General features: G+C 36.3%; 1 long non-coding RNA gene across 1 annotated transcript in view; it reads right to left on the reverse strand.

Annotated features, from left to right (window-relative positions):
- LOC132294565 (uncharacterized) overlaps positions 1 to 17,374 on the reverse strand; it is a 48,419-nt gene extending 31,045 nt beyond the window's left edge. The window contains exon 1 of the long non-coding RNA XR_009478108.1: positions 17,003 to 17,374. This is a non-coding gene — a long non-coding RNA (uncharacterized LOC132294565). The remainder of the gene's footprint in view (positions 1 to 17,002) is intronic.
- Between the last annotated feature and the right edge of the window lie 5,713 nt (positions 17,375 to 23,087).

Consider the following 23,087-nt stretch of genomic DNA (forward strand, 5'->3'; position numbering starts at 1 on the left):
TGGCCCTTGTGTTCCTTTTGTTTCTTTGGGTTTCGCTACCCTTTTTGAGCGTTTTTAATAAAATCTTACTTATCAAAAAAAAAAAAGTGTTCAGGGACCATCATCTTAAGGATATATATGATCAAAGGCTGCGTAATATATACAAAATAAATGAGACAGTAAAGCACTTCACACTCCTATGATGCATGAGAGATATCAAACATATTTGAGAAGTTGGTAACAAAAAAACCTATCATTTTTAGATCGTTTTGTTGCATATCTTCCCTACTCAGCATTCATAGCTTTGAGGTTCATATGTTTTCTAATCCCATCATGCAAAGCAGCATTTCTTTCCCTCCAAAAAACTGTAGGCATAACTTCATAAGACATTCCAGGAATTTAGATTTCATAGCAGAATCTAAGAACCATTTCACCAGCTGAAGCACATTAATAAGTTGAGGACCAGCAGCATTCGTGAGATGAAAACACTTCTCCCAAACTTCTCTAGCAAAAGAGCAGTCGCAAAACAAATGGTCCCCATTATCTATTATGATGTTAAGTTAATCTAGGATTGTAATATGTTAGTACCTGATGGTAATAGAACATTTAGAGAAAATTAATTCAAGTCTGTAATTAATTAATACCATGCTACAGTGCAAAATTTACAAAAATGGTGAAACTTTTAAATAATATTATGATTGTGATTGTTAAACGATAACAGATGTGTAAGAAGTTGCCTGATTTGTTTAAAGTATTAATGCTGAATGACTAAATTATGAATGTTTAAATAGTTATCTGCAACAATATTAGACTTTCTAAATTTGATTGGATATCCTTCATTACTGATGTTGCTGTGTTTTTAGATTTCACTCTACTTGTAGTCTATTGAATGACTCTGAATGGTTGTCTTTCTATAGTTTTTTTTTTTTTTTTTTTTTCCTGATAAGTAAGAAATAAATAAAAAGGCGTTCAATAAAGGAACGCATCCCTTATACAATAGTGGAATCGGGGCTAAGGCCCCAAAGAATCCAAGAAAATAATTAAATAATCGGAAGAGGAGCAAGAACTCCTCTTCACATAATTGAAGAGAGAACGAATATAATAAAGTTTCAGCGTCGCCGTAGACGACTCCTTCCCTTCAAACATTCTACAATTTCTCTCCTTCCAGTTGCACCACCAGACACAATGTCGGACAATTCTCCAGTAATCGCGTACACCCCTTCTCACACGACATCCTTTCCAAGCATGAATCAAATCCTTAGAAGAACGTGGCATTACCCAACGCATGCCAAACAACCCAAGAATAAGATTTCAACAGTCGCGCGCCACGGAGCAATGCATAAGGATATGATCAACTGACTCACCATTTTGCTTGCATAGGAAACACCAATTAACAAAGCAATTTCCCCTCTTCCTCAAATTATCAATTGTCAGTATCTTACCTCATACAGCGGTCCATACAAAGAATGCCACCCTATTTGGAGCCATAGAACGCCATATGGTCTTCCACGAAAAGCCCAGGCTATCAAAATTAGACAGACATAAGAACAAAGATCTTACTTCGAAACGACGGTGAGAAGATGGAATCCATGACAGGTCGTCACACCTCGACCAACTCCCTCCTGCCGATACAATTTATCCAGAAAGACACATACCTCGTCCAACTCCCAATCCTATAGTTATGAAGCTTGTGTGTGATGAATGTTAGTTACAGGACAGCTACCTGTTTGATTCTGTACTAGCATTAGACTTACTATAGTTGATAATTGATGTTGTTTGATAATATATTGTTGTGTTAACTACATCATTGATGTTTTACTTATCCAATCTACATCTCACTCCAAGAATCATATTTCTTAGCTTGTTGAGCTTATCCTTAGTGTAATACTACCTCAGTCCCATTTTAAACGTCGGTTTCGGGAATTGTGACTCACAAATTTGTGAGTCATAATTCCCAAAGTCGACGTTTAAAATGGGACAGAGGGAGTATCTTTTATTATCCAGCTTATTGTTAATGATTATATATTGCTGGTATACATTATTTGCTAAATGTTCTAATACTATAGTTAGTATTGGATGCTCAATTTGATAGTTTCTGATGAGGTTCATTCATGAGTTGTTCCTTATGTCGATCTTCTAGTTGGTTTTAGTTGTGGTTCTCTTAGATTCACCTTTCTTTAATGGTTTTGTTTCTATGATAAATAATCAGTTTGGAATATAATACTAAGAACTAAAACCCCTAGAACCTTGGTTCTGGATTATGTGTCATGAATTACTTCTGGGTTGTAATTATTGATTTAGGTACTCTTGTCAATTACTTGTCTTTAAAACCTTTTTTTCTTAATGTTTACCTACTTATGATTAGTCTTAAGTTGATAATTAGTATTTTTACAGGTCAATGGGGAAGGGCTCTTGAGATAGGCAATTTTTAGGGTTTTGATGGTTGCATTAGGGTTTGCGAGGAAGATAGTGTTTTGCTTGCGTGCACGAGGGACAACCCTCCTCCTTGCCGACAGGACCTTCTCCCACCCATAACCAGTACACCGCGAACTTCATGGAGAAACTTGTTCACTTCTGCATTGGAGAATCCGATAGTGAACCTCTCTTTTATTCAAGATTGTCACAGTTCGAAGACAGGGCATATTGAAGAAGAAGATGTACAAGAGGAGATTGATTACTGGAGATTGTCCGTTGTAGGCTGTGATGGGCAAGAAGCCCTACTTTCCTTTCATTAAATCATTCATAAATAAACAATGGGGTGATTCTGTCAAGGTGGTTCAACTGAAGAATGGCTTCTTCCAAGCAAAGTTCATACCTTTAAGGGAAGAATGATCGTCAACAAAAAGTGGGACAAAAATGTGAATCTAGAGAGGGGTCTCTACTTGGATCAGTTCCAACATGGGTGAAGCTATATGGATTGCCGATTCATGTACGCAGTACTAGAGCGATATCTAAGGTCTGTTCTATGTTCTCCTAGGAAGCACGGACACGCCAAAATGGGCAAAGAATCCGTGTCCGACACGTGTCGGACACGGACACGCGTCGGACATGCCCTGACACGCGTCGGACACACCAAAAAACGTGTCTCGAATTTTTTTTTTTTTTTTTTTAATTTTCAGACACAGCTCGGACACTCCGCGGACATACGTGTGTGGATTTATTTTATTTATTTTATTTTTAATGCTGATATGTTCTGTTTTTTGTTTTGTACTACCCTTTTGGTATTGTAAATGGTAAAAGTCCTAGGTCAAATGATGAATGGGAATAGATGATAGTACACTGACTTGTTTTTGCATCTTTTTTGGGGATTAGCCTTTAGGTTTTTGTAAATGTAAAGTGCTAACAGTAAAGTCCTGAATGTTAATAGTCCTTTCTGTCTATGCTTTTGTATTTGGAGTAAAGTTGCAATGATGATTAAAAAATACTAGTTATTATTCTAATGTCTTGTTTTTTATTTGGTTTTATAACTATGCAATATTGTTCTTTTATAGTTATTTAGCTATGAATTATGATTTGTGTTTTTTTTTTCATTGTGAGGTTGATGAAAAATAGTAACACTCAGTAATTTTTAAAGTACTACATCATATATATATATATATATACCATTCACCGTGTCCCCGCCGTGTCTGTGTCCTAATTTTTTTGGATTTGCCTTGTCGCCATGTACGTGTCGTGTCGTATCCGTGTCCCGTATCTGTGTCCGTGTTTATTAGATGTTCTCTAAGCCGTTATATATGGATGAATCTTCAACTTCTATAGGTGGAGTTATGTTTGTTAGGGTTATGGTTGAGCTCGATGTCCATAGGGAATTCCCAGATAAAATTTCGATTTTCAACCATGGAGAGGAATGTAGAGTGGGGGTGCAATATGATTGGAAACCACAAGTACACATTCTGTAAAAGAGTGGATCATCTTGTGGGAAAATGTCCACAAAAAGTTCATCAAACCAATGAAGTGAAGAAAACCACTGAAAAGTGAGTGATCAAGAAGGGTGGGAAATTAATTGAGTTGAACGAGGCAAGTGAGGAAACGGAAGTGGTGCCAATGGTTGAAAAGACACTGAGACCTCAAACCCATTTGATGTGTTGCAACACAATGAAGATGATGTTACAGATGGTATTAAGGCTATAGAGGAAGATGGGATTTACACCATAAATAAGGATGATGCTTTTGACGTTCAAGTCAGAGGTGATAAGGTGGCTTCCCTTGAGACTAGAGAAGAAGATGCTAATGTGCAAACTCTGATTGAACAGAGAGACGGATTGGAAGATTCAGGTGGTCCTGGTTCAGTGATGTAAGAGAGTAATGTCGCAGATGATACAAAGCATATGGAGGGAGATGAAACTTGCAGAGACGCAAAGAAAAGGGATTCTATCATCCTGTTAGAGTGTTTCTCAATTTTATCATAGTGCTTTATTTGACGTGGAGAAATCTTTAGTTAAAGTGGACCTATGAAGAGATCCTTGTTCAAGGTGGAGCACATACGTGAAGACATATTTTGATCACATGTTGATTACGTGAAGAATTGGGGCATTCAAAGTTGCCGATTTTGGCTTATCTTTGGCTACTGCCAAAGTTGAACCGGTTCAAGTGGGGCTGAACCGGTTCAACATGCTCGTGTAGTTTTTTGGCTTTGGCTACTGCCAAAGTTGAACCGATTCAAATGAGGTTGAACCTGTTCAACTTGGACAGTGAGTTATTGGAAGCTGCGAGAAACAGTTTCCTAATTAGTTTTGGAAACCAGAAGACTTGGGAAAAAAGCGGAAGATTTGGGGAAGAAGTAGTACATCTATTTTAGAGTTAAAGATTGATATGGTAACTCCTTGTAGGCAAGTTAATCCTTGTCCAATAAGGATTTGGGTTTGAAGACTCTATAAATAGATATGGGTACGAGAGATTTGGAGATAGAGAGAAAATTGTACAGAGAAAAAGAGAGCTGAGATTGTGAGAGAGAAAAGAGTGTGTAATCAAGTTTTTGAAGTAAAGTTAGTTGTTCTTCGCCCGTGGACTAGGCAATTTGCCAAACCACGTAAATCTCGTTTTTTGCTAGTGTGTGATTTTTTATCTGTTACATTTGTCAATTGTGTGTGTGAAACCCTAACAACTGGTATCAAAGTCATGGCAGCAACTATTACAGATGGAAAGTACGTGGTAGAGAAGTTTTATAGAGGAAAGAACAGTTTTTGGCAAGTTCAAATGCGGGATTTACTGATTCAACATGGTTTCGAAGATGCTTTGGGTAAGCAACCAGGAAAGACAAAAGATGCAGATTGGGTGAAGATCAGCTTGAAGGCAATGAGTGCAATTCGATTAACATTGGCAGATGATATTGTGTATGATGTGATAAAAGAAGATTCAGCAGCGGACATGTGGAAGAAGTTGGAAAATCTGTATATGGGAAAGAATCTCACCAACAGGTTAGTTTTAAAGCAAGGGTTGTATTCCTTCAAGAGAAAAGAAGGGGTAAGCCTTCAAGAACATATTGGTGAGTTCAACAAAATTATTTGTGATTTGTCTAACATTTATGTCAAGTTAAGTAATGAGGATAAAGTAATTATTTTGTTAACATCGGTACGCTCTACCCATAAGCATTATTCAATAATTTGCTTTATGGGAGAGATACCATCTCGGTGGAACAAGAGTGTTTTGTTCTCTAATGAAAGTTGAATGATGAAGAGAGTCGTGATGTTCAGGCTCAAGTTCTTATTGCTCAAGAGAAGAAGAGATTTGGAGCTTCAAGAAACCTTGTGCCATTGTCAGAGAAAAGATGTTACAAGTGTGGAAGAAAGGGGCATATTCAGTGGTATTGTCCAGAAAGAAAGGAGAGTGCATCGCTGCCGTTGTTGTGTCTGAAGATACGAAAGAAGAGAGTGATAATGATGAAGCATTATCAATCATTGATAAAAAGGGAGAAGCTAAGGAATGGATACTTGATTCTGCTTGTTCCTTTCATGTGTGTCCTCATAAAGAATGGTTTGCTACCTACAAGCCTGTAAGTGGTAAGGTATTTATTGGGAATAATGCCTCTTGTGATATTATGGGAACTAGAACAATTAAAATCAAGACACCAAATGTTTTGGTAAGAACTCTAACGAATGTACGCCATATTCCAAGTGTTAAAAGGAATGTGATCTCTGTAGGAGCATTGGATTCCAAAGGTTGCAGGTGTGAAGTGAAGAACGGATTGATGAAGATTAAAAGAGGGCCACGTGTCATGCTTTTGGGAAGGACGGTCAACAATTTGCTGAGAATAGACGAGTATGGTAGTGCGGCGAAGAACGACAAGTAGAAGAATGATGAATTTGAGAAAAGGTGGAAATTGTTAGTGTTTCTTAATTTCATCATAGTGCTTTATTTGAGGTGAAATCTTTAGTTAAGGTGGAGCTATGAAGAGATCCTTGTTCAAGGTGAAGCACGTACGCGAAGACATATTTTGATCAAGTGTTGATTACGTGAAGAATTGGGGTTTTCAAAGTGGATTAAAATCGTCTCCTGCGCAACGGTAGGGCCGGTTACAGACAGTGAGTTAAAATCGAAAAAGTTAAAAATTAAAAAAGCAAAACTTTTGTATATACATACACACATACATACGAGACCAAATCAAAACCAGACCAACTTTTTGCTCTTTTTTTTTTTCTCTCTCTATACAAACATTTCCCTAACCTACAACTTCTTGTATATCACAACATTTCGCTAACCTATATCCCAACTTTCTCCTTACCAACATCCCACTTATTGTACAAATACGTAAATAAACATATCTCAGTATAAATTGTATATCACAACATTTTCCTAACCTAAGCTACATCTTAACTTTTCCCTTACCAACATCACACAATTTATTGCTTTATCTTGTTTGGGATATAAGTTAGAAAAATGTTGGGATGCTAGTAAGGAGAAATTTGGAAAATATTGGGATGTTGTTAAGGAAAAAGTTAGAATGTATAGACTTTCTATGTTTACACTAAAAACTGACTTACCTACATCCCAACTTTCCTCTTACCAACATCCCAATTTTCTCCTTACCAACATCACACTATTCATTGCTTTATCTTATTTCAGATACACGTTAGAAAAATGTTGAGATGCTAGTAAGGAGAAAGTTGGAATGTACGTTAGGAAAATATTGTGACGCAAAACCAACATCCAGATATTTTCCTAACAAGAGAAATAGATGAATGGTAGATCATATTCTAAGAAAATATTGGAATGTACATTCCGAAAATATTGTGATGTTGTTAAGGAGAAATTTGGGATGTATAGATTTTGTATATATGCACTAAAAACTGACTTACTCTCTTTTGTCTTTTTTGACTAAGTGACGTGGCAAACTTTGTATGTATACACTAATACGTCTTCAGTAAAAATTGATTTACTTTCTTTTCTCTTCTTTGACTAACTGACGTGGCAAAATGGTGTCCACATATTACTCACAAGCTGGGACATATTCACTGTTGCGCAGGAGACGATTTTGATCCGTTCAAAGTTGCCGATTTTGGCTTATCTTTGGCTACTGCCAAAGTTGAATCGGTTCAAATAGGGCTAAACCAGTTCAACTTGGATAGTGAGTTATTGGAAGCTGCGAGAAACAGTTTCCTAATTAGTTTTGGAAGCCAAAAGACATGGGAAAAAAGCGGAAGATTTGGGGAAGAAGTTGTACATCTATTTTAGAGTTGGAGACTGATATGGTAACTCCTTATAGGCAAGTTAATCCTTGTCCAATAAGATTTGGGTTTGAAGACTCTATAAATAGATATGGGTATGAGAGATTTGGAGATAGAGAGAAAATTGTACAGAGAAAAAGAGAGCTGAGATTGTGAGAGAGAAAAGAGTGTGTAATCAAGTTTTTGAAGTAAAGTTAGTCATTATTCGCCCGTGGACTAGGCAATTTGCCAAACCACATAAATCTCGTTTTTTGCTTGTGTGTAATTTTTTATCTACTATATTTGCCAATTGTGTGTGTGAAACCCTAACACATCCATGATAGGGGTGGGGATTATATGGAGAAGATCATGTTAATGTGCAAACTGTGATTGAACAGAGAAGGATTGGAAGATTCAAGTGGTGCTGGGTCAGTGATGCAAGAGAGTAATGTCGCTAATGATACAGGCTATATGGACGGAGATGAAACTAACGGAGATGCAGAGAAAAGGGATTCTATCATCCTTGATAGAAGAGGGATTATAAAAAGGGGGAACAATTGAGCTCAGTGAGTAAGCAATCTGAAGTGGCTAAAAAGAAGGCCAAAGGACAAGTGAAAGGAGTCACCTTGTCTAGAGTGAATAGAGCTATGGCAGCTGGTGGGGCAATTCCACCATCCCAATCTTCTCAATGATAGGGAGTTGGAATGTGAGAGGCCTAAATTGGTCTAGAATGCAGAAGGTTGTGAGCAAATTGATTAAAGATCAAAAGCTCTTCATTGCTTGTTTGGTTGAAACTAGAGTACATCAAAATAAATTTAGAATTACAAATAAGTTGGGGAGGAGTTGGAAATGGTTTGCTAATTATCAATCACATCCTAGTGGTAAGGTGTGGATTGGTAAGGATCCTTCTAAAATTCAATTTGATGTTGTTGGGGAAGATATGCAATCTATTCTATCTGAAGTTAAGATCATTCACTCTCAAGAGTGTTTCTTCTTGACTACTGTTTATGCAGTTACTACTGTTAGATAAAGGAAACATTTATGGGGAAATCTACAACATCACCACATCAGATCTGGATGGGAAAGTGATTGGGTATAAATGGGTGGGTATGCAACAGTACCCAACAGTTTGAGCTTTTGGGTAAATGGGCAAACACCCACCCGTTACAGTTGGTATCAGAGAGCCAAACCCAGTCCCAATCCTTGATCCGGTGTCACGTCAAGCGCCCGGCCCAGAGGGTATTCGGGTGCCTCGATCTACAACGAGGGCGTTGCGAGTTTGGGTGGGGGGAGAATGTAACAAAGGTCATTTGTCCCACATCGGATCCGGATGGGAAAGTAATTAGGTATAAATGGGTGGGTATGCAGCACTACCCAACAGTTTGAGCCTTTGGGTAAATGGGCAAGCGCCCACCCATTACACTAGTCTAGTACAAGGTCCTTGGTTGGCCATGGGGTACTGGAATGTGGTGAGATTCCATGGTGGAAAACAGGGAGGTTTGAGGATTCCACAAAGAATTATTGATGAATTCAATAGTCTTAATTCTGTGGGTTTGGATGACTTGCAGCTGGGTAATTTGGGGTGGACATGGTTTAATAGCCAGTACACTAGCAAGAGGATATGTGCCAAGTTGGATAGAGTTCTGTGTAATGCACATTGGTTCCAAACTTTCAAGAATTCCAAGCTCTTTCTTTCTGCCCCTTTCTTCTCAGATCACCATGCTATGATAGTACAATATGATGCTTTGTATAGTATGGGAGCTAAACCTTTTAGCTTCCTTAAAATTTGGTGCCAAGACCAAGAGGTTGATCAATTGGTGTCTTCAGTTTGGAATACACTACTGGCAATCCTATTCACATATTTATGAAGTTAAGGTTGGTGAAAGAGAAAATCAAAATTTGGAACAGGGATAAGGGATCCATTTTTGACCAGTTGGAGAATGCTTCAAAGAATTTGGAGAATTCACGAATGAAACTTCTAGCTGACCCTATGAATACTGATCTCCTTATAGAGGTTAATAGGGTCAAGGAAGAGGTGGTTTATTTGCATTCTAAAGAAGAAATCCTTTGGGCTCAAAAGTCTAGGGTGCAGTGGCTATCTGATAATTTTTTTTTGATAAGTAAAAATAAATCAATTAATGCTTCTTTAGTTGGTAGACACAAACACATGCCTCCACTGAGATTCGAACCCCTGACCTCACTTTGGGAAGTAGGAGCCTGGTACCGCTGGGCCACAGGCCTGTTGCAGTGGTTATCTGATAATGACAATTGTACCAAGTTCTTCCATCACAAAGTTAAACAGAGTAGGGCTATTAATTCTATTATTAATCTTGAAAATGAGGGGGGTACCATTTCGACTGATCAAGGAGTGGCTTGAAGGTTTTTAAAAGAATCTATATTCTGCTACAGATACTGGTAGGGAGGATGTTTAGCTGCAGCAACCTAGGAATTTTCTGAACGCTAATCAACAAGCTGAGTTGGAAGGTTGGTAACAGAAGATGAAATAAAGAAGGTGGTTGTGGATTTGTCTCCTGATAAAACACCAGAGCCTGATGCTGCTAGATTCTATCAGAAATTTTGGAGTCTCATTAACGATGATTTAATCCAAACCATTGTTTTCTACTTTCAGAATGCTACAATGCCTAGAGGTATGAATGCTACCTTTTTGTCATTAATTCCAAAGAAGATTGGTAGCTGTAAGATAACTGATTTTAGGCCCACATCTCTTTGTAACACATTGTATAAGATTGTTGCCAAAATTTTAGCCAGCAGATTGGTAGGGGTGCTTGACAGTTTGGTTGAAAGGAACAAATGGCTTTCATCAAGGGTAGGAAAATTCAAGGTAATATCATTCTTCCTCATGATCTCCTCAAAGGCTTCTCCAGCAAGAATGGGGATACTTCTATGGCCTTGAAAATTGATTTGAAAAAGGCCTATGACTCTATCTCATGGGACTTTTTGTTCAAGACTATGCAGAATTATGGGGTTGGTTATCAATGGCTTGAATGGGTGAAGCAATGTGTGAGAACTGCTAATTTCTCAGTTCTTAAAAATGGAGTTCCTGCTGGGTTTTTTGCTGCTGGCAAGGGTATTAGGCAAGGGTGTCCGTTATCACCATTGTTTTTTACTCTAGTTTCTGAGTATTTCTCTAATCTGATGCAAAAGAAGGTTGAGGATGGGCATATTGAGTTGAGCAAAGATGTCAGTAAAGTCGGCTTGAAAATTAGTCATTTTTTCTTTGCTGGTGGCAAATTTTTTATTGCTAGCTTGACAAATGCCAGAAATGTGATGAGTGTCTTCCAAGAGTTTCAGCAGGCTTCTGGTCTTATGGTCAGCAAGGATAAGAGCCATGTTTTCTTTTCAGGGGCTGTGAGGAGAAAAAGAAGCTTGTTTAGAATTATGCAATTTAGACGGGGTGTTTCATATGAAGTACATAGGTTTACCTCTAATTGATAGAAGTTTGAAGAGGAATCATTGCTCTGCCTTCATGGACAAAGTGGACTCCAAATTGACAGTATGGAACACACTCAATCTTTCTATCACAGGTAGAGTTGAATTGGTCAATTCTGTCCTTACTTCCTTCACATACTACTGGTCTGTTTTCAATCTTCTTCACATACTACTGGTCTGTTTTCAATCTTCCTCAAGCTGTGAGAAGGACTTCTCTTAAAAACTGAAGAGATGTATTTGGGGTTCTAAGGATAATGCTAAGAAGCTGCACTTGGTAAGTTGGAACAAGATTGCTTTTCCTAGAAAAGAAGGGGGTTTTGGCATTAGAAAGATTGAAGATATTAATTTTGCAGCCAAATGCTCTTTAGTTTGGAATTTCATTCGGAATAAATACACTTTTATGGGTTGCTTGGTTCAACATGAAGTCCACCAATAAGTCTAATTTCTGGAGTTACATTCCTAGATCTACATATTCTGCAATATGGAAAGCAATGCTGCAGGTCAGAGATTTCATGCTTAATAATATTACTTTCTGTGTGGGTGATGGTCACTCTTTCAATCTGTTGCTGGATCCTTGGGAATGGAAGTCCTTTAATTCAGCAGTTCAGTTTGAGGTTTTGGAGATCTTGTGGTGTTGACAAAAGCTATATGGTGCATTCTTTTCTGCAAAACAGACAGTGGTCTTTTTCTCCTGCTATACATTCCTATATTGCTGATCTGTTGAGGACACAAACCATTAATTCTGTGGAGATACAATCAGATGGAATCATGGTAATTTTTCTATCAAATCTGTTTGGGGCTCCCGTAGAACCACAGTTTCTCGAGTTCCTTAGTTTCAATTGATAAGGATGGAACTGAACATTTATTTCTGCATTGCACTTTTGCTGTGGAAGTTTGGGATTGGTGGTGCTCTTTGCTGCATCTTCCTACTCAAAGGGTAGGTTCTGTTCTAGATATGACTGCTTGGGTTACTCAGATTGCTAGTGGTAATTCTTTTAAATCCAAGAAGATTAGACTTTCTTTGTTACCATTCTTTGGAACATATGGAAAGAGAGGATCAGCAGGGTGTTTGATGGTACTGCCAGTAATGATTCTCAGCTTGGCATTGATGACATCAAGGAATCCACTTCCATCATCGGCATCTCAGCTGAAGTCTTTGTGTCTTTATGTTAGTGCCGATGTTGCTCTCTTTATGCTTTCTTTTCATTTCTTTCTTGTACTTGAAATGGTTCTTGCCCACGGCCAGTAGTTGTTGTTTTCAGTAGGGGTATGCCCCAACTTATCTCTTTATACATATTTTTCGATCTTTATTTTTATACAACCACCCCATTCAAAGGGAAAAAAAAAAAAAAAAAAGTATTTTTACAATTAGTATGGATATTTAACTACTGATGTTTTGTCATTAGCCAGTTTGGGTTAAACATTTTGCTAGTTACCCTATTGGTTAATTATTTCCTATTTTACTATCTTAGCATTACGTATACTCTGTGATTTTCCTATGTTCACTATCACAGCTATGTTTATGTTCTGTGCTAAGTTATGTCTTACTAATATACATGCCCTGTTCTGCTCTGCAATTGGTTACTTGCTATCACTCCCACATCATCACTCCTTACCTTTATGGACTCCACTGCTTATTTTGATGATGCCAAAAGGGGGAGAAATTTTGATGATGCCAAAAGGGGGAGAAAATATGCAACTTGCAGCTTGCATAGCGGATTGATGTGTTATACACTTGCATAATGGATGTGTTATGAAGAAAATATGCAGTCATGGTTGTTGTGACTTAATATGTAATTTGTATTTGGTATGTGCTTAATGTAATGTGTTTCTGTTATTAGTGTTAGTAATGTGTTTTGCATTTGGAATGTGTTTAATGTAATGTGTTTGTGTTATTAATTGCTAATTCATTGCCATTAGAAAACGGATCATTTGGGTCACATTGCTTGTAGTCATTTAGCACATGCCAGGTCACACTACTGAGCATTTGAACATCATTTAGCACACTGTTAGCTTACACTACTGAGCATATATGGCATCTTGCATACTAGCTTGATAGGAGTAGAAGCAATATCGTGCACTTCATATAGAATAGGAGGGGAAGCAGTAATACGCACCTTATATAGCTTAGGCATAAAAGCAATGTATTGCATGAATGCATAAGTCGTGTCTTTAGTCGACTCCATATTTGTCATTATTATTTTTGGCACAATGGCCATAATGAGACTTGGTATCAACTATCAAACTATTTAATAAATACAGTTAGGAGCAGTTAGCCTCACATTAGCATTGTTACAGCTTATACATATTCTAAACTTAACAGGGGGAGATTCTCTAACTTATGTGATTCATATATGCATATTGAAAAGGGAGCTTTGCTTATGCAATATCTTTTATCCCTTATGTTGTGAAACACATCAATAAATTGTCATCATGAAAAAGGGGGAGATTGTTGGCCCTAAGGTTTCAAGCCAATTGAAACTTGATGATTTTGATTATAACAACCTATTAGTGTGAGAATTTAATAGTCTACTTGAGCGTGGTGAATTTCATAATATTCTATGAAACTCAAGGACAAAGTAGATCCGTGGAATTAAATGTTCAAGATCAAACATGGGTCAAGCTCAAGGAACTTTAAGTTAAAAGATCAAATTCAAGAGCAAAGGCCTTGGACTTCAAAGGACTTACATGAAGATTTGAATTCAAGAAGCCACGTCACCATGGAACTCAAAGCTCAAACATCAAAAGATCAATGGCAAAGTTGAAGTGGATCCAAGCCTAAGATGATCAACCCAAATGCTCAAGATTGAAGATCAAGAATTGGGTAGGATGGTATTGGGTGAGTGATTAGCATTTCATGTAAAGTTATTTTTTAAGTAACTTCATTTGAATGCTCAACCCTTTTCTTAGTTGATTCTAGGACCCAATGCACCTCATGCATATCATTTTAATGGTCCCTAGACTTTTAACAAAAGGCCTTAGACTTGATTAAACCATACTACAAGGTCCGATGGCTATCTCACAAATGTGCTAAAAGCCTAAAACAGACCATAAATGTTCAGGACTTGGGCACACTTTAACAGCCATAACTTTCAGTGTGGTTGAAGTTTTTATGTGAGACCAGTGACACCAATCTATTGGAAAGTAGACTTCAAGATCTTCAATTTGGACATAAATTTGGCCTCATTTGAATTTAAAACAAGTTATGCCCTTTCCAAATTAGTCTAAACATGCAGGCTGACCAAAACTGAGAGTACCGAAATGAATTTCCAAACAGCCCCTTGTGTACTCCAACTGTCATAAACGGCTAGAATTTGAAAAAAGCTATATACAACCCAACAGTCATAAACAGATGACCAAAACTGAGATTGCCGAAATAAATTCACATGCCTTGAGCATAAAGCATGGACATCATAGCAGAAAAAAAAAAGGACAAAAAAAAAAAAAAAAAAATAGAGTTTATATTGCAGTGTAACAATATAGAATACACAATTCAAAGAGTCAAATAAATACATTACCAATACAACTAATGAGCAACATACAATATATTTCATATCATGCAAAGATTCCATTAAAGAAGTGAAAGTACAACAAAATAAGCCACAAAGTAGGGTAATAAAGCACAGATCCATGGTATACAGACCAGCAAAAGCACCAAAAATGTGCAGCGTTTTAAGCTAATGTAATATACAGCCAAATAAAAAAGTAATGTGATTTTCATTGGTGATTACATTAAAAGAAGTTAAAAGTATAACAAAATAAGCCACAAAGTAGGGAAATAAAGCACATATCCTTGGTATAAAGGCCACTGAAAGCACTGCAAATATGTGGCATATCAAGTTGATGTAATATGCCACCAAATTTAAAAGTAATGTAATTTCAATTGGTGATTTTATGAAGACATTCAGATAAATTAACTCAATTGAACCACACCTGACTGTTACCTATATAAATTCTGCCAAGGTAAGAAGGCTACTTCATGGATACTTCAAAATTAGTTAATTAACCACAATTGACAAATAGGACATGAACCTCCAAAGGTTTGAGTTCAATTTATAGGAGTGTCAGAAACAGTTAAAGAGGGTAATAAGTATCAGAAGGGATTAGTTTTGCATCCGAAGGGAGTTGGGACATCCTCAGTTATAAAAAAGAAAAAAACCAATTGTTTATAAATTATCCGAGTCTATATATATTTGTGTGCATAAATCATATTTATTAGAGAGAGAAAACTAGTAAAGACATGAGAATGTTCTCTGTTTAAGCAGTTATAGTTACAGAATAATTCTTAAAAGTAGAGAAAATTCTGCTATGCAGTGGGTACATGGTCATTGGTCATACAATGTCAGGTAACTACTACATCTTCTTTTTGTTACTTCTTAGAGATGATTATAAAATGGAAGACAGACCACACGTCCAAACAACCCCAAATGGTCAATAATTGAAGGTGCAGAGAGAGAGTCCAACTCAAGTTATTTCATATCCTACACTGAACATTTAAGCTCTTAAGCAACCACAAGTTATATGGTAAGCACCCACAGATATATCCAACCATTTAATCCTAGATTTTATGATAGTATTCAATTATAAATCATACCAGCCTACATGCATGGACCCTCCCCTCCATACTTCACATGTAAAAGTAACAATTCCGTTTTCCCTCTCTGTTTCAACCCACCTGCACCATATTTTTTACTGGATTGCTGATAATGCATATTGAAGAATAGCAGTTTGTGGAGTAGAGAATTCTTAAATAGAGCTACATATCTATCAAATATTAGCATTAGAATTATAACATAAATTTCTATTCCAGATGCATGTTTTACGCCCGAGGCATTGTGACAAATGTTTAGCGGGCAAGCCTCCCAGGGCCCATCATTTCCGTGTCTACAGAAGATGTGTTTTGAGGATGGTAGGTGTTCTTTTCATTCTTTTTGCTAAAATAGATGGATACATGATTTTTTGTTGTCGCCACAATTAGAACTTTCAATTCGCAGTCTCACCTCACATGAGAAATTGCATGCAGGACTGGGTAAACAATTCTGTTTCTAAGTGGCCAACTTCTGTCATCAGGGTTTTGGAGAAGAAGATGAGGGATTTCCTTTGGGGTTCAAGTGATTCTAATGAGAAAATGCATGCCCTTAACTGGAAGACAGTTTGTTCACCTAAGGTTGAATGTGGTATGGGGGGTGAGAAAGTTATCTGATATCAATAATGCCTCTTTATGTGGATTGGTTTGGTACTTTCTGCAATCAAAAGACTGCCTCTGGACTGCATTGTTTAAAAGAAAGTATACAAAACATGCAAATTACTGGAACTGCTCTCATGTCTCCTGGATTTGCAGCTACCTAATTGTGTTTGCTTAGTGCAGTTATCTCAATGGTTTAGTACTAATTTCACCATAATGGTTTGAAAGATAGAGTTGCTAGAAGAACATTTTCTACAGTATTGAGAGATATACCCTAATTTAAAGAGTTACAAGGTCTTTTTCACCGATTATCAGCTTATTTGGTGGGAGGTGCTGGATTTGTCCTCTTTGAGAGTTCAAGATGCACTTGATCTGTTTGGTGGTTAAGTTGTTACTCTGTTTGTCTCTCTCTTTTCATTGGAGGTTTTGACCTTTCTTTAGTTCTTTTGTTCTAAAGTAGTAATCCAAAGGTATGCCTTTGCTTATTATAGCCATGTACATTATTGTTCATAACTATAATAATTTCTACTTTGCCCAGAAAAAATAATAATAATAAAAATAATAATAATTACAAATGACCCTTACATTAAAAAAGAAGAATTCTTGGTATAGCCCGATTAGATGCAACAATTAGGTGTTTAGGTTAAAATTAGTAAATTTCGTTATGTGTGTATATATTAGGGCATATTATGCATAGGTACATTTTAAAGAAACAGTTCGAATCATTACCAAAACCGGAACTTACCTCCTCAAAACCCTTAACTGAGATAGTTTCCTTTCTGAAAATCTCCGGAATGGAGTGATAGAACGACTCGGCCCAGGAGTTGAACAAAGAAAGCGATGTTCTTGGCCGACCCAGAAAACCGATCTCTGCAACAACAACTACTCCTAGGGCTACCAATAGAGGCATCAAGAAAACCGATCTCATTCGTGGAATTTTATTTTTATTCCACAAAATTCGCCACTCACCCTTCTCCCGTTCCTCGCCGGCATGTATTGAATGGATTAGGAATTTAGGATAATGAAGGATATTCATTCCAAGTCGATAAAATTTCAATCCTTATTAAATCCCATTCTCATAGACAAGTGGGAATTGATTCTCATTCCTCTGGTTAACTTTAATGGGTTGCTAATATAAATATAAAATGATATAATCAAATTTATCCTCACCTTTATAAAATTTATAAAAAATAGTATGATAGTAAATTTATTTAAATAATTTATTTATTTCTTTCTTTAAATATAATTATTATTATTTTAAAAAATTACAAAAATACCTTTTAAAATTACAAGAATTATGTTTTAGATAGGGGTGAGAGTTAAGTCACACAATCTTTCTTATCGGTGTCGTTCTCATGCTCTGAGTGCACTCTTGTTCTCATGCTCTGAGTGCACTCTTGTTCTTACGCTTCGCGCGCTTTCGCTCCCATTCTTAACTTAATTTTGTCACTTTCGCACCCCCGCTTTATATGACTTAAGGTGATAGTTTTTGAAAGAGGATGAAGAATAAGATTAAAATGTATTTTTATAATAAAAAATAATATTATTGACGACTTTAATACCTCGATTTAAAACGAAAAGAAATAAAATATGATTATTTTAAAATTCCAACTTAAATAGGTATCATTAGTATGCTCGCTTGTTTCCATAAAATACTCTCTTTTCCATTCCTTATTTTTCAAATTTTCATAATGTTTTCCATCTTTTTAGTTTTTCATTTATGGTTAATTCCACCTACACCCCTGAGCTTTGTCAATATTCCACATACACCCCTCTACGTTTCATAATTCCACCTACACCCCCTGTCAGCAACAGTCGTTTAGTTTACCAATGGAAATGTGTGATTTTACTATTTGACCCTTGAATTATATATTAAAATTTATAACTTAAAGAAAAAAGACTTTAACACCCTTTTTCTCTATCTACTCACAGACGCGCACATATATATATACACACACACACACACACACACTATATATATATATCTTCTTCTTCTTTCATTTTTCTTCATTATTGCTCAGACTCTCCATCTCCATTGATATCTTCAAGTTTTTATTGTTGAGACTAGGCATGTCCATTCTCAGATACATTGTTTTTTCATCCTGGTTCATGTCGATGCTTCTTCTTGCAAAAAGTGGATCAAACATACCATCTGATGTAACATCAACCAATTTCAATTCACACAATCGTACTACCAATTCATAACTAAAGTCAAAACTAACAAATCTGAGACTTCAATCACAACAAAATCAAGACGTAAAACTAAATTATACAAATCAAGCACAAATCGAACAATTAGAGTTCAAAATCAATGTCAAATCAATAATCGAATCAATAAAAACAATAAAACAACCACAAACCGAAGCAAGCATAATGGAGAAAACGAATTAGAAAAATCGTGATCGAGAAAAACACAAATCAAGCTATTGAACCACAATCGAAGATACGGATTAGCAAAAAAACAAAAAACCAAGCTCGTAATTAGGAATCAAACAGGCAATTCCGGTGGTTTCAACGGCAATATGAGAAACCCAGCGATTAACAGCAAACCTATACTCTGAAGTCTGATCGGTGGCCACGAAAAACCAAACGGCGAGAGACATGCCGAACAAGCAAGGACTGAAAACGTGAAAGCGAATAAATTTCTCCGGCGGCTGTAGGATATGGAGTTAATGGAGGACCGAATCGGAACAGTGGCCACGGTTGAAGGCCATGTTGCCTCGAGACTGGCGAAATTGACGGCAGTGGAGAACTTGATTTTTTGACTGAATCGGAGAGCAAAAAGGACTACAATACGAGGACGACGGCGGCGACCTCTGACTGGACTGTGTCTTACTGGCAATGCAAGTATGTGCGACGAGGGTCTGTTATTAGCTACGAGAAGTGAGTCTGAACTGAACGATGGTGAAGAGGATTGAATGGAGATGCATCATCTCTTATCGATGAGAACGTGGGGATGACGGCGACATCGACCTGAAATGGTGGGGTTCTGATCAGCAAGGACATTCTCCATAGTCGCCGTTTAAACGGTGAGAGATATAGCAACCTTCTCATTCATGCTTATATGAGGGTAATTTTGTAAATTTGCATTGGTCAATGAGGTTAAAAATGTCATTTCAAGTATTGTAAGGGCAAAATTGACCTTATACCAATTTGTTCATGCTGACACTGTTAGTTACTTAACGGCAGGGGGTAATTTGCTTCATAAATCAAAACCTTAAGGGAAGTAGGTGGAATTATGAAACGTAGAGGGGGTGTGTGTGGAATATTGACAAACGTCAGGGGGTGTAGGTGGAATTAACCCTTTCATTTATGGTTGTATATCTTTTTTTTTTTTTTTTTTTTTTTTTTTTTTTTTTTTTTTTTGGATTTTCACATCAAGTTTTATGGTACTCAAATATAAGAATTTGATTCGTACAAAATCTACAACAAAAATTATAATGTTTTTTTTATAATTTTTCAATACTTTGATTTTTTTTTTTTTTTTTTTTTTTAAATTTCCTCTCTTAATTTTTTTTCCCTAGGAGGAGCAAGATAGATCATTCGCTTTGATCATTATACCAATTAACAAATGCATATCAAAAAGTAATTGATGTATATTAATAAAGACGCAATGTGATATGTGTGTGTATATATATATAGGGTAAAGTGCATTAAACCTCCCTCAACTGTACCCCAAATGCAACAAACCCCCCCTCAATTACAAATATCCCCCTCCAACTATGAATTTGGCTTAGTTTTAGGACAGAGAAAATTATGCCCATAAATAAAAAAATGTGTGGTTTTAACATTGATGTGTAAATATAAAATTGGTTAAATGATGTGGGACCAATGTAATAAGAAAAGCCACTAAAATGTGGACACCAATGCAACTTACCGCTAACCCATTATCTCATCTCTTAACCAAACCACTACCATTGTTTCTTCTTTCTCAACAACAAAATCCATTGTGCATGTATATATGTAAATGTATATACATCGTATAGACTACATTCTATTTGCATTGATCCATGGTTGATCTCTTTTATCTTTTTGAACCAGCAAAAAAGGCCCTAATTAATTCGTTAGAAATCAAAGTCACAATTTCATGGGTCTTTTCTGAAATTAGCCGTGCGAAGTTTGGAGCTATAATGTAATCAAAGTTGTTAAAGAAATTGGAATATGAAATCAAGAAACACAGAGTAACTCTGTTATGTATATGTGCGCGTGTGTGTATATATATATAAGAGGAAGCTAGATACCAATTGTCCATTTACTTGTACTTCGATAGGTTTGGCAACAACCAAACGCAACAAAAACCAAGTCAGCAACCAGATGCAGCAAATGCAAAAAATGGTGTTCCATCTGAAGTAGTTGATCTCAATGAAGAGATGAATATATTGCGAGCCTTGAAAATTCAATTAAGGTGTGGAGCTTCATGGATTTATATACAGAAAAAGAAAATCCATCGACAACTACAATGCTCAAACTGAAAAACTTTAGTTAGTGACAAACCGGTCGGAAAAGCACTGTGATTCAGATATCCAAACAGCCGGAGAATCTTCATTCGTGAAAAACAGGTGAGACCTAGAAAGTTGCAGCAACCAAATCAAATAAACTCATCTATACACCACAGGCGAAGATACATAGTTTCAGTAACCTACAAGGGGTAAGAGTTCAGAGCTTCAGACTGACCCAACGAAGACCCATTTCGACCGGAGTTGCATTGAAGATGGGGAAAATCTCCTAGCTAATTACTCCATTGATTCCGGCGAATCTCACACCAAATTCTGGTGTGTTCCAGATTGCAATAATAGAGCTCAATCTCAAAAACCAGTGAGCTCCGGTCAGACCATTAACTGAGAGGGTTTCAGTGAGAGCTTCAGTGAAGGCTAAAAGAAATTCGTCTCTGCAATGGTTTTTTCTCAACAACGCTTCCTCTGAAAATTCTTGGACGCACAACCCTCCACATTTTTTGAACTATGTATATAGGCATATAAAGATAACGATCACTCAAGCGAGATCGAGGAAGAAATAATGAGGGATTTTTTGGATGACAAGGCTTGTTTGGTGGGGTCAAGTAATAGAAGAGTGTCGTGGTCTTTTAACCATCATAAGGGTGGTTTAGTCATTTAATTAAATTTAAGTCGCCACATGACAAGCTCGCCACAGGGGGATAAACTGCAACTAAAATGCAAAGTTCAGGGAGTTGTTTGATACTTTTATAGTATAGGGAGTTTTATGCTAAAAGGGTAATAATTGAGGGGGGTTTATTGCACTTTACCTTATTATATATATATATATAATAGATACACAATTTGATACACATGGTGATTGAAATTTTAATTGCCAACAAAGATACTATATTAAGATGAAACCTAAAAAAAGATTGCAACTTTCTACATGGTTAATTACCTTATATTTTAATATGGGTCCCATTATATTTGACACACAGATAGCCCAAATACACTCGGCGAAGTAGTAGGTTTTTATTTATTGAGCTAAATAGCAGGACTCTTTTATAATTAAAAATAATAATTTACGCTTAAAATGACAACATAATATGATTACAACTAGTTAGTGTGGTTATATCACAAAACTAGGTTGTGCAATCATCCATTCAAAATTTCAGTCTTTTAATGATTTTTCAGTGACACGAGAGAGAAAAAATGTAATCCAAGTTAACCTCGAAATGACAATATAATATCGTCACTCCCTATATTCAATCATGGATTCCCCTTGCAGTTAGATTATCATATGGCCCTAGTGTACTAAATCATGTAGAACGTTAATATATATACAGACACACATATATATGTGTGTGTGTGTATTAACTTTGACGAAACAACATTGGTATGTATTCCTATTTCCTGTCAATCTTGTTTTCTTTCGCAATGCGTTTCTTATGAATGTGTTCGATTTTCAGCTATTAATCGTATGGATTGTCATGTTGAATGTGTTTATTTGTTTCTTGGGTTTGGATTCTTTTTCTTTTGTTTTATTCATTCTTTTTTAATTCTTGGGAAGTTTCTTGTTTTTGGAACTGTTTTTGCTCATTTTTCTTGTGTTTTTAGTTATTCCTTTTCAAATCTTATGTTCAGTTCTTTTGCAGAGGTTGGAGGAGTTTGTGATTGAGGATGAAAAGCTGAGCCAAGGACGAGTCAGTTGAGGGGATTGGAGCTTCACTATTATCAGGGAATTTGTCGATGGCCCTCTGTTGTATCCTTATAATTGATTGCTCATACTTTCATTGCTTATATATGTTTTGTGACAATTTGAATTTTTAAGACTTTAATTTATATTTATTTGACATAATTAATTTTTCTTTTGGTTGAAGGCTTACCTAATTGGAGATGGGGTTATTGATTATTTAATTGGACATTTCCAGTTTATAATTTTCTGTTGCATATTGTTTAGATTATATCTGATTGATAAGGTAGGCATGTCCCAGTCGAAATTAAAGACAAAAAAAAAAGAAAAGAAAAAAAAAAGAAGTAAAATTGGTGATATTTTCGTGGGACCCAGTGGAGGTATTAATTGGGTTGATCAGTTTGGTTACTTATTTTATATATATATTTGTAACATTGATGTATTAGGAGTTGCATCTGCCGGAAGTAAAGAGAAATGAAAAAAAAAAATGAATGAATGAAATTGTGATAATAGTATTTTTGGCGGGGCCCATTTGATGTTGCATTTTTATAATAGATGTATAAATGTTATGTTTTATGGTGATAGGAAAATGAGTGAGCAGCCGACGTTAATGAGAGGAAGGAAAGGGATTTGGTAATGTGATGATGGTGGTTTCGGGTCCTACTTAGATTTTAACGGGTTTGGTTTGTTGCATTATATAT

This window comes from Cornus florida, unplaced genomic scaffold (genome assembly GCF_030987335.1).
Source record: "Cornus florida cultivar Cherokee Brave unplaced genomic scaffold, ASM3098733v1 CherokeeBrave_3.0.0_Hap2_Chr02, whole genome shotgun sequence".
NCBI classification, from domain to species: domain Eukaryota; kingdom Viridiplantae; phylum Streptophyta; class Magnoliopsida; order Cornales; family Cornaceae; genus Cornus; species Cornus florida.